The sequence below is a fragment of the Balearica regulorum genome, chromosome 4, assembly GCF_011004875.1.
Source record: "Balearica regulorum gibbericeps isolate bBalReg1 chromosome 4, bBalReg1.pri, whole genome shotgun sequence".
NCBI classification, from domain to species: domain Eukaryota; kingdom Metazoa; phylum Chordata; class Aves; order Gruiformes; family Gruidae; genus Balearica; species Balearica regulorum.
In genome coordinates this window covers 12,840,851-12,853,394 of record NC_046187.1, presented here as the reverse complement: position 1 = coordinate 12,853,394, position 12,544 = coordinate 12,840,851, and the positions used below count along the sequence as shown (strand labels likewise).

At 44.5% G+C, this 12,544-nt stretch overlaps 1 protein-coding gene across 5 annotated transcripts in view; it reads left to right on the top strand.

Moving 5' to 3' along the window:
* The first annotated feature begins 9,545 nt into the window (after positions 1–9,545).
* The window catches only part of ELF2 (E74 like ETS transcription factor 2), a 40,056-nt gene continuing 37,057 nt past the window's right edge, over positions 9,546–12,544 (top strand). For 4 of the 5 annotated variants that reach the window (XM_075751173.1, XM_075751171.1, XM_075751174.1 and 1 more), the window contains exon 1: positions 9,547–9,721. The gene's annotated coding sequence lies outside the window, so the exon portion shown is untranslated. Of the gene's footprint in view, positions 9,722–12,544 lie in introns of all 5 variants that reach the window. The other variant, XM_075751167.1, reaches the window with a different exon arrangement.

Here is a 12,544-nt window from a genome sequence, read left to right as displayed (position 1 = left end):
TTCACCTCCAGAAAAATGCATTTTTGATTGGCAACCCAAAGGCTGTGATAGTGTGGTGTCATGGTGAAAGAGTGTGGGCTCATTAAGGAGAACAAGGTTGCAGCAGAGAGCAGACATAATGCAAGACTAAAGGAGATGGGGAAAAGGTTTGTTCTTGACAATACACTTCAAAGCTCAGAGTAAAACTTGAGATTCCCAAATTTGTCCAAACTGCTCCTCTGCAGTCAGCAAGTATCTGTGAAACCAGCTGGCAAAGCATTTCACCTCCCTCTAGCGCTAGTTCACGTGAAGGATGACAGCCTGTTGCTGCCAGCAGCAGTTCACTTGGCCGAAATGCTGGAGGCAGATGAAGTCCATCTAACAGTTCCAGTTTACTCTTTGCCCATGTTGATGCCAATATAGAATTTAAATTTTATTTTCATTTGCTTCTTAAACACAGAAAACAACTACTTAAAAATATCATTCAAACTGCAATTTGGTACTCGGAATTTGGAAAATCTGAGAATGAAACACTTTAACCAAAATTTCATGTGCCTGTGTGGCAAGCTCTGATGATGTGATAAAACACTAATTTTTCATCTCTTTTTCTGAAAAAAAACACCAACCCACAAAACCCCAGCAAACCCAAACCAAGCCAAGAACTGAGGCTGTGCTTTTTTTCCCCACCTGTTGGTGTCTCTCCTTTCCTCTCCTTCAAAAATTTTGAGCTAACTAGCCAACCCCAGCTTCTGTTTTACCAGAAAGGTAGGAAGGACACAAAGTTCCTGCCAGCTGAGGACATCAGTAGCTTATTTTGTGGTGTTTGCCAGCAGATGAGCAAATACACATATATGATGGAACTCATTAGCAGTTTGGTGGCTGTAATCTGCAGATGCTGTTTCCTCTCTGCTGGTGGTTAGGAGTGAAAGGCTGAGCCAGCAGCACTGCAGGAGGAGAGCTCAGGGGGGCACAGGTAGGTTTGGAGGGGGGAGAGACATGCAGGGACAGAAGGCAATGTGAAAGGACATAGGAGTTAACGTTGCTCGCTCTGCTGCCCAGGGATTAGCTCATTTCTGCAGAGTGCTGCCCCCCCCCCCCCCCCACCTTGGCACACAGACAGTTCTACTCTCAGGAAAGGTATTTCTTGGTTGTGTGCTTTGCTCTTGCCCTGCTCGTCCACTGCAGAAGATGGAAGGTGCACACCATGATGGAAATAAAGCCTATCCCAGAGCACCAGGCATCAAATGTCATCATGGGTCACTGGATTCTCCTGCATTCTGGTCTTTACTCCTCTGTTTGGGATGCTGTGGGAAATGGTGCCTCCTCCAACTTCATTGGGATGGGAAGAAGGGCTAAAACTGGAGGGTTCTGTGCTGGAGTTGTTCCTGCCATTCACTTGAACTACAGGTAATCAGACAGGTTGTTGAAATGGTATGATTTACTTAGTGATGTGGCTATCTGCAAATGTTCCCTCCTTCATCTAGACATGTTACCAAACCCAAATGATGGCTTTAGCAGGCTCGGAAAGGCTCTTTGCAATTGTTGAACATCAAACAAATGGGAAGCTTCATGGACTAGAAGACTCTTCTTCATGTGATCTGTTAATTATTTTGTATCAGCTTCATGTGCAAGTTCAGTGTCTCCTAATTACCTAAAAATCTTGTTTGTTAGTGATAAGTAGCTTTCCTTATTTTAAACCTCCGTGACTTAATGATCTCTCAAAAGATACGTGTGTGAGCTCTGCTTGCACCCTAGGAAAAGTGTTACACATTGCTATAGTTTCTGTGCTTTGTCTCAGGATGTTCAGCTGCCTGTACTTTGTCTTCTCAGTTTGGCGTTGCCTGCAGTATGCAAACAAATTAAATTAAAAGGGAAAATATAGAGAATAAGTGGAAGAGGAGAGACAGTAATATGTATCAAGATCATATTTCTTCTTTCTCTTTCCCTCTCTGTAATTAAATTAAATTGCTGAGGTCTGTGGAGATTCATTGATCACCTTCCCATAATGTGATTTTATATTTTTTTTTGTTCCTGGCTTCTTTCTTCTGCATAAGGCTACTTCCTTAGTTGTTACTGGGAAATGCTCTTCTCCAGTGAGGGCTGCTTGAGAATAATTAACCATTGGGCAACATGCGCTCGCATTATCAAGCAGAAGAGGGCACTAAATCAAAAGCAGTATGATTACTAAAACCTAGAACAGAGAAAGAATCTCCCATCCCCAAAACCTGGAGCTGAACAATACAGGAAGAAATGAATAATGTATGCCTTTTTACTGCAGAAAATTGGCTTGATTTTTTTTTTTTTTTTGAAGTTTAATTGTGGTTTGGAGAAAATCCTAATCGTACAGATCCTTTTCATTCCACTGTTGTAGTAAATGACTAGTTACCAATGCAAAGTATTTGGTGCTGAGGCTGTTATAGTAAGAGACGAGCGAAATCTGGAACAACTGTTCAAGGCTTGACAGTTCTTGCCAATGGGAACACAATGAGGCTGGATGTGAATGTCTTTGTTTCCATTTAAGTGATTAATGAAGCTCTATAAAATCAGAATCACTGCAGTCTTGCCCCTTTTCACTTACTACAACTATCAGCAGTAGGAGCAGGTTACACAAAGTGTCCAGTCCTGCTTATAAAGAAAAAAAGGACTTTGAAGTGTTTAAAGTTGTTACTTTATGAGAAAAACCTTAATGGCTTGATTTCCACCCCCTGCCCATTTGCTTTCAGAATGTCTCTTCTCACAATCTTGTCTTCTATACCAGTTCTGAGACATCCTCACTTGGGCACCATCCACATGAAAACATTTACTAATTGCAGAGCTTGGATGTTCCTAAATGAAAAGTAGTTTCCAATGCTGAAATAATATGGTATGAAAGATAAATTTGTCTTTGAGCACAATTATTTTTTAAATTTTTATTTAAAGCAAAACCGTTGAAAACAAACTAGATAGTCTCAAAAAGAAATTTCTTCTCACAAAACACCACAGTTCCCAAAGGGTTTTCCTGTATCAGAAAGGTCTGTTTTCTGCCATGTCTAAATTAAGAAAATCAATGTCATGTACGTCCCATTTATTTTTTGAGAGAAAATGAGGTAAAGTCCTCTTTAACTCTTATTCTAACTTAGATTCTCTTTTCTCTCTTTTCTAAAATACTGCAACTGCTATATTTTTAGAATGTATCTAACATACAGGAACAAACTGCTACAGACTTTCCTCCTTTATAGCCGTGTAATTCCTTCTTTCTTTAAAGCAACTCAAGTTTATTCAAGGGTAAAATCCTGCCCCTGACAGGCTTGTTTCAGCATTGCATTGCTCCCCTGCTCTAATCGCATAACTCCCATGTAATTAGTGGCGTTACAACCCCTGCAATGCTTAGGATCAGAAGCTGCTTCTTTTGCTTACCTACTTCAGAAGCAAAGTAGCATCGCAGTTTTAAGGAAAGAAGAGTGTGTGTTTGTTTTTTGCTTTGAGGCTTTATTTTATTTTATTTTCCTCTAACTTGGATGCCATTAAGGGGAAACTATAAAGGAAATAGAATGAATTCAGAAAAGATTAAGATTAGACATGCAATTTAAAGGACTTTACTGTAAAAATATAAGCTGCTTTAGTAGCCTACAGCATGAATAAAACCAAGGGGTAGATAGGAAGTTTGAGTTAAGCTGGCACTAGCCATGTGTCTTCATAGCACAGAAACCTTGCATTCAGGGGCAACAAGAAGTCTGTTGCCTTAAAACTGTCAGATCTGGAATTCTTCACAGAGAAAACCTTTATTTATCTGATATTTATGCTTGGCAATAGAAATATGTCAATCATCAGATCTATATACCTCAAATTAGGTCCCATATCTCTGCAAAAATAGCTCCAAAAAGCTGGTGAGCTTTGCCTGTGCCAAGTTAACCCAATGCCCAGCCTGGGGTCAGGAAGGTGTTTTTCCCCCTGCCCTGCCGGCAGGAGTGGCTGCAGGAGATGGGATGCCTGTCCCTGTAAAGTGTGAATACTGATTTGCTTTCTAGGATTGACTGATAGTTTGACCAGCACCTTGCAGTGGCAGGGACTGAAAGCACTGGTGCCATCCACCACGACTTGCCTGTCATATTTGCATACTTTTCCTGCAAAGTATTATAGGGCTTGGGGAAACATTTGTTGCTTTGTCATATGTGAAATAGATATCTAGTGGCTCCTTCTGGATTCAGCACTTGTGGCGTTGCTACCTGCAGTTGCCTGGGACTGGTACTAAAGTAGAGTGTTGAAATAGCCTTCTCCATTTTGGAACTATCCAACTTGGTTCACTGCAAAAAAACCAAACCAAACAGCCAAACCCATCAGCAGGATAGATGAGGAACCATTCTCCTGACTTTTGTGCCCGCTCTGTAGTGGGGTACAGCGACTCAAGGATACGATGCTGTCCAGACTACTCCTGCTTCTCCCATTCTGAGCGATGTTTTACCACCAGCAATAGCCTTTGAGCTCTGAGCTCACAATGCCATACTTTTTTTCCTATGAGGGCTTAGTAGGATCTTAGAGGTCATCTTACGTAAAAGCAAGACTGTTCAAATGCTTCAGAGTTGTGCTAGTGAAGTGACTGCTTTTGGGACAAATATGTACAACAAAATATCCATCCCAAACAGCCCATCAGCAATTTCCTTCCTGCTGGCAGAGGCAGCTTCAGTAATGTGTAAAGCAGCAGCCAGTAACATCCCTTGTAGCAGGCTGACAATGAACATCCTAGAATCTGACTCTTAGTTTTAGCAAGCATAGGGATTGGATTTTGGGTTTTGATTTCTACAGACTCCTTATTTTGGATAATTTTATGCTTAGAGCTTCCTTGAAAATGCTGAGTTTATAGGTTTACAATGAAATAGTAACATGGTATGTATCTGGGATGAAGCAGGGCTTCCACTAGGATGCCTTTTAAGCGCTTTTAATGCATTTCTCACAGCTTTGCATTTCCCACAGCTATATATAAAGCAAGCTCTACTGTAATGCTTGGTTTACCATGGGTTTGGGTCTATATGGAAGTTCCCTGGTCATCTTTATCTCTGTAATCCCAGCTGTATCCTCTGTACTCAATGTGATCCTTTTGCTGCCCCATCAGGCCTTCCTTGTGTCTTCTAACACTGCAGTGCTACCAGTTTTCCACTACCTCTCCATATACCTCAAATGCCTTCTTTTTTAGCGAGGGAGAAAAGCAGTCAGCTAAGAAATAGCATTGCTGTAGCTGGTACACAGCTGTATGTATATCAATACATCAGCTGGCTGCTGTAGGTCAGTGTAAACAATAGCCACCTTCCGGCGGGGACACGCACTGGTGTTGGTATCATCTGCTCTGGCACTTGCGTTCTTGAACTTGTAGGAAGTTATCTTTGAGATCCCTAGCTTTTCATAAAATTGAGCTGGAATTGGCAAACAATGGCAAAGCAAAAGGATGATAGAGAGATAGATGGACTCACAGATAGCTAGGTCTCAATAAAGATTGTTTCCTTAGGCTTAAGATGTAGCTTAATTTAGTGATGTTGGAACACTGCACAGCAAAAATGGGATGCTTTTATATGACTCTATAAGCACAATATGGAGTCTATTAAAAGTTCACGTAAAAAAGAAAAAAAGAAAACAAATATTGATCCTTTTATTTTGGAAGTTATCAATACTTTTTTACCATTGCTCTCTCTCTAGAGCTTTAACAAAGTAGACTTGCAGAACATACAGACTATCCTAGGAAGGAAAAAAACCCTAATTACACCTGTAGAGTTACTGCTACTTCATTAATAATGATTTACAGAATGGACTGACTGACAGAAGGGTCGTGGGACCCTCATTCCCTGATTTCTTCTGGGTCATTTCTTGGTCATTTCTTCTGGGTCATACTTTTGGGTCTGAGTCAGTGTAACTTTCCCCTTTCATCTAAACAACCAAAGGCAGTAAGCTCAGCATATGGAATTAGATAGGCTACAGTCTTTTGAGGACCAATGTTTAAAAAGCTTCTCTGCCCCTTTAGCACAGAGAAAGCTGTGGTCCACATTGCATCTGTTGAACTGCTGACCCCACGTTATCACACAGCAGTATCCCAGCAATACAAGTTTTGAATTCACTGCAGGTCTACCTCATGAGTGGGTGAAAAGGGCTGCTATTCTTTTTTAATTTGGGTTTTTTAATAGCTGCATCACTTGTATAACTTCAAAAATCATCCAGCTGAACTGATTCAAATCCCTCAGTAGCCCTGCTTTTTTTCATTTTGAAGTTTAATATTTTTCAGGATAGCATTCCAACTAGCTCAAGGTAAACCAACAAGAGCAGTTCCTAAGAGAAATACAATTTACCACATGAAGAGAATCTAGTTTCACTAAAAAAATACAAAAACCAAAACAAACAAAAAGAAGCAGCAGCAGAGCAAGAAATGAAGATGCCGTTGTGATTACCTCAAACCAGTGCTGTTTTTCTCTGCAGAGAAGCACAGGTGTCTAGGCTCAGAGAGCACTTGCCACTGCTCCTGCCAGAGAGGTGCTGCTGAACTTCCACTGAAAATGGCTGCACAGCTCGGCTCATCAGAAGAAAAAGTGAGAAGTGGGAGTCACATAAATAAACTAGATTAAAGGATGTGGAAACATTTGTCCCATAGAATCCAAACAGAAAGTGGAGAAAAATGGAGTTAACAGAGGACTGCCAGAGGTGGCAGGAAAAGGAACATCAGCATTAGAGAAGGGGCCTCTATCTTTAGAGCACCTCTAGGTGGTGGCCGTGTCACCTCATGCCCAGTGACACCAGGAAGGAGCTACTGAGATGTACAAAGCAGCTTTGGTTTATGTGGCTTTTGTTCAGCTGGCAGTGGGCCTGTGTTTTGAAAGAAGCTGTCCCCTCTTCTCTGTGAAAAGGATCATGGCAAGAGGTTTTCTTCTTTTTCTGAATTTTAACTTGGACTCATCGGAAGAAGAAGAAGAAGAAAAGAATAATGAAAAGAGTGAGCACGTCAAGTCAGGACTAATTAAGCACTAAAGACGAAGCTGACAGCACTTAGGACTGCCAGGCTGCAAAAGAACTGGTATCGAGGGCTAAAGCTCCCATGCAGCTAGACTTATTTCCAGTCTATAACAGGGCAATTTTTGCCAGGAACCCTTTAATCTTTTCCTCCCAATATCCTCCTCTTTTTCTTGACTTGTTCTTTTCTTTCATTTATTTTAGATTGTTAACTGCTATCTCTGATCTAAGCCCAAGGCCTATAAAATGTGAACTTCCATCATCCACTGTCTACGAAATTTTAACTTTACACCTTTGTTGATACAATTTGTATGCTAGAAAATGAAAATAATTACATTTTCTAATGTGCAAACACTGAACACTATAATTTCTAGCAGCATGGATGTCAACTATATTGTTAAATGACTTTTCCCCATGTAGTTTGATACTTCCTTTTAAAGATAAACAAAAGATGTAAAAGTGATACCTCTCATTTTTTAAAGAGCAGATGATAGATAACTGAAATTTCATATTGCTTAATGTAAGCTAGTAGCAAATTCTGTAACTAATGACATCTGAGCGTATGCCTTACACGCAGCAGGCTTAGCATGTGGTAAGACCTCAGTTTTGCTATGACGTGTGCTTTATTACCAAGCGATAGCTAAGTTTAAGTTTATACCTCAGTAGCAGCCACTTACAGAAGAGGCTGCTGGTAGCACCATCTATTATTAATATCGCCTGACACGTTTTTGGAAGGAAAGAATCTCCAATGTTTCCATGCTTCAGGGCACAGCCCTGATTTTTTTTTTTTAGGGTTACTTTTATTGTCAAGGAGATGTTTGTGCCATCCCTGGGGAAAATAACCGCCCATGTTATGTGTCCTGGAAAGCTGTGATTTGTATGTAACCTACAAAAGCCAGTCAGATTCCAGAGCCTAAAGACCCCTGACAGATCTTATTTCCTCAGGAAAGGAAGCTGATGCCCCAAAGATGTAGCAGAAAGAAATATCCGGTTCAAATGTGTAAAGAACAGGAGTCCGACCAGTAGAGCAGTGGGTGGTTATATGCCTAAGGCAGAAACTGAGGACTGGAAATCAGACTTGGTGGAAGAGGTGAATAGGAGTGCCAAGAGAGCAGCAGATGTGAATGGTCAGATGGAAATAGAGATGTCGCAGAGAACTGCTTTTGCACACTAATGAAGGTGAGAAGCATGTGCGTGTGATTGTGTATTGTCCGTGTACTGCTGCTCGGTGCTCAGAGGGCTCCTGTTAAAAAGGAGCACCCCAGGATACCATTGGCCTTCTTGGCCACGAGGGCACACTGCTGGCTCACGGAGAGCTTCTTGTCCACAAGGACTCCCAGGTCCTTCTCCACAGAGCTGCTTCCCAGCAGGTCAACCCCTAACCTGTACTAGCGCATGGATTTATTCCTCCCTAGGTGCAGGACCCTACACTTGCCTTTGAACTTCATTAGGTTCCTCTTGGCCCAATGCTCTAGCCTGTCCAGGTCTTGCTGAATGGCAGTGCAGCCTTCTGGTGTATTGGCCGCTCCTCCCAGTTTTGTATCATCAGCAAATTTGCTGAGGGTACACTCTGTCCCCTTGTCCAGGTCATTGATGAAGATGTTAAACAAGAGACCTGGTACTGACTCCTGGGGCACACCACTAGATACAGGCCTCCAACTAGACCCTGTGCCACTTATCCCAACCCTCTGAGCCCTGCCTTTCAGCCAGTTCTCTACCCACCTCACTGTCCATTCATCCAACCCACTTAACGTTAAAAGTCTCCTTGGCAACGTGTATTTTTTGTCTGTATTGAAAATGTAATGCCTCCTATTCAGCTAAAGCTTTTCTGTTTATTACTGTGAAATGCAAAGAAGGGTATAATGGTTAAAGCCCAATGTTTGTAAAGGAGATGATGAATTCTGCCCTAAACCTCTCAGACCAGGCTAGATCAAGACAGTCTTAATATGTACTTGGTTTGTGAGCTGACTCTGACAACGATGTATCTCATATTGACAAGGGAATAACAAATGCTGCAAATTTGTTATTAGCTACAAATTTGGCTAATTCAAAAACTATGCAGTCTAGAAGAGACGGCTGTGATTGAAGAAAACAATTTGAGCACTGCCCCTACAAGTCACTGGCTGAAATCAGTTCTGTTACGCTTGAGGCTCCACAGCTGCTCGGACACACGGACAGCTCGCTGTCTTACGTACCAAAATCAATTGCAGAAAATAATTATCCCTCTGGGCCTGTATGCAAACGTTGGGAGGGATTTTTGAAAGCAGGCAGCTGTTCACCGCTTTCCGACGCAGGGCTGCGGCTGAGGGTCACCGAGACCCCGTCTGCCACGGGTTTTCCCCTCAGCCTCGCTCTCTGCGTCCTCTACATCGACTCCCTTCAGGCCTGATCACGGAAGACGCGAACTACCCCGGGGAAGAAGGCGGGAAGGCAGAGACCCGCCGGGAGGGCTGGCAGTCTCCCCGCCGCCCTGACACCCGTTCCCTCAGGGGAGCCTCGCGCCCGGACCAGCCAACGGCTCCGCCGGGCCCCTGCGCAGGCGCCGGTCGCCCGCGCATGCCCGCAGCGCCCCCGCGCGCCGGGCGGCGCGAGCATGTGCAGAGGCGGTGGCGCGGCGCGGGGGGGGGCCGGGGCCGGGCAGGTTGCGCCGCTGCGCCCGCCCCTCCCGCCGTGGGGCGGCCCTGGCCCTGGCCCTGGCTCTGCCCGGGCGGCGCCCACCGCCTCCTGCTCACGGTCCGGGCGGGCGTCGGACGCGGCCTCCGGGCGCACGGGCACGGTAAGGGTGCGGCGCCGGCTACTGCCGCCGCGGCGGGCAGGACGGGCGCTGACAGGCGGCCCTGTGAGGGAGGGAGGGAGGCAGGGGGCGAGCGGGCGGCTGCCTGCCCGCCCTGTGAGGGGGCCGCGGGACCAGCCCGTCCCGGGAGTGGCCGCCGAGGTGTGTGGGGCGGCCCCGGGGTGGCGGGGCTGGGGGTTGCTCCGGCGGCACCCTCCCACCCCCCTCCCCGGCTGCACTTTCGGTTTCGCGTGGGGCGCGGGGCTGGGTGCGGCGGAGCGGCCGTTGGGCCGGGGCTGCCCGTCCCCGTCCGTCCAGCCACCCCCCCCCCCCCGCCCCGCCGGCTGCCCCCTGGCTCCCCGCCGCCCGCGGGGGTCTGCGCCCGGGCTGCCGGCCCGCCGGCGGAGGGGGCGTTGAGGGGCGGCGGGCGGTTCCCGACGGCTGTCAGTGTAAACACGGCCCCGGGGCGGCCGCGGCCTGTCGGGCCGGGCCCCGCAGCCCCTCCCGGGCAGGGGCGGTGGCGGGAGTGGGGAGGCGGCCGGGGCAGCGCCGCGGGGGCAGCGCCTTGTTTACACAGGGCGTCGGGAGAACATGGCAGCCCGGGCGTGCTGGTCACTCGCTGTCATGCGTGCTCGCTCCTCCCGTGCTGGCGGTGGGATAGCCCCGCCGGGCCTGCAGCCTCCCGCCCCGGCTTCGTCTGCGCACCTTCCCCTCTTCCCTAAAATCGCTGTGCGCCCTGCTCTGGTTGCACCCTGGCTAAATAGCTGAAGTCAGCCGTATTTTTAATGATATCTTGCCGTCCCTGTAAAATGTTACATTGGGTTTGCTGTAGTGTTTGTGTTTATCTGTTGTCTTTTTGGATGTGTTCTCTCATGTCTCTTTTTCCCCACGTAAATAATTCAGTTCTGCATTCTGTGTGTTCCCTCCCTTTTGGCTAGTCGCTGTCGTGGTCCTTGTGACTTTTTTTTTAACCGTTTAACTTCTTTAGCAAAGACCGCTAGCTAAACCTTACCAACTGTCAGTTGAAAACAATCAATTTGTGAGGAGGGTTCACCATCCTCCGAGTTAATCTCTTGTCATGCTTTGAAGTTGTCTGTCTTCCGTGTGCTGACAATTATTCATCTTTGTTGCAATTTAATCTTTAATAAAGCTTTTTGGTACTTTCTGATTAGTCTATGTGTGTATCAAACTTTGAGAGCTCCCTAATTAGTAAAGACAAATAGCATGAAATGAAGTTGAGCCCAGGGATATAGGAGTGTAAGCATTAGAGAATTCTCAAGACTCATAAAAACAGCGCTTTAACAATAAAATTTAAAAGTAACTCAGATATTTCTGTGGCCTAAAAAAATGTAGAAATAGCGTATTTGCATGTTTCGTGCTATAACTTTGAAAAGAGGCAAAAATGCGAACATTGGTGATTTGGGGAAAGCTTGGAGAATGTAAGAGTATCAGTTCACTTTGTAGAAATGTCTGTTATTAGGGTATGTTGGACACCCCATGTCATTGTTTGCGAGGGGATGTCCTAAAGCTATCTATTATATTGGGTAACCCAGGAGAGATCTGGGTCAGTGACTGTTAATGCAAAACTTAACTTTATTTCAAGGATCTTAAAGAAATTAAAGTCTTTAAAACTGTATGTAACGGGTCTGAACCAAGATCCTCTTCCTCTCTCTCTGACAGTGGACAGTATCAGTTGCTTTAGGAAAGGTTCTGGGAACAGGGTGGTTATTTTGTATGGTACCTTCAGTGACATATTCTTTCCATCTCTCAGGTTTCAGTAATATCTGGTTCAGAAGGTCCCTAAACTTCAGACTGTATGTGCATCTTTGTGTTTAATAGTTGCGGAAGCCATTCAGGGGCTTTACTTCCATAAAGCTGTCTAACTGAAATCTTATAACTTAGTCTTTTGACCTCTAGAATATACTGTGAAAATGAATTACATAGTTTGTGTGCACTACTACTTTTTGTGTGTGTGTTGGGGTTTTTTGGTTTTGTTTTTTAAACCCACATCCTCCCCATTTAATTTCATTGCCTCTTTTATTATGTAAAACGATGAATAATTGCTCCCTACTCTGGCTCGTGGGAGAGTGGAAATGGATGTTAAGGACCAACAATTGACAGCTGGAACGAGAAGTGCTGGTACAAAGTAAGGGTGTGTGTATGAGACTTCTGTCAGAGGGAGGAGAAGGTTTCAGGGAATCTTTAAATAGAGAGCAATGGGAAGAGAGCCTGCTAATAGGATGTAATATGGGAAGGTCCAGAAGAAGCCTGCTGAAGCCACAAAGCTTTTTGCAGAACATTAATAGTTTTTAAGTGATTATAAGCTTATATGTTTTGGGGCTCATCAGCTTTAGCTATTGAGGTTTCAGAGCAAACTTTGGATGGCCAGATTATCGTATTAAGTATGTGTGGAAGGAGTTGCTGTAGTTTCTCATTGGATTTGGTACATCATTAACTTGATCCAATGTAATAATTTCTGTGCATTCAGCAATAAAATTATTGCCTTGTTGTATGGAAACTTCTGAAGTATGATGTGGCCAGGACTACTTGCTTTGATAATTCCTTATTTTGATTTCCCTTTCCATAATTTGTAGTGATTGGCGTAATTTATAAGGGACTATAAATTGCAGGGAATGTTTTGTTCCTCTGACTTTGTGGATACAAAGATTTACTTTGTATAATCTTGTTGAGTAGACTCTTGATTCTTTAGCTATTTACAAGTTTAATTTTTTTCACTCCGTCAGCTTTTTTCAGTTTTTAGACTTGTTCTGAGTTTCAAAAAAAAAAAAGTTAATTCACCATTTCTCCTGCACATGCCAGCGTGAA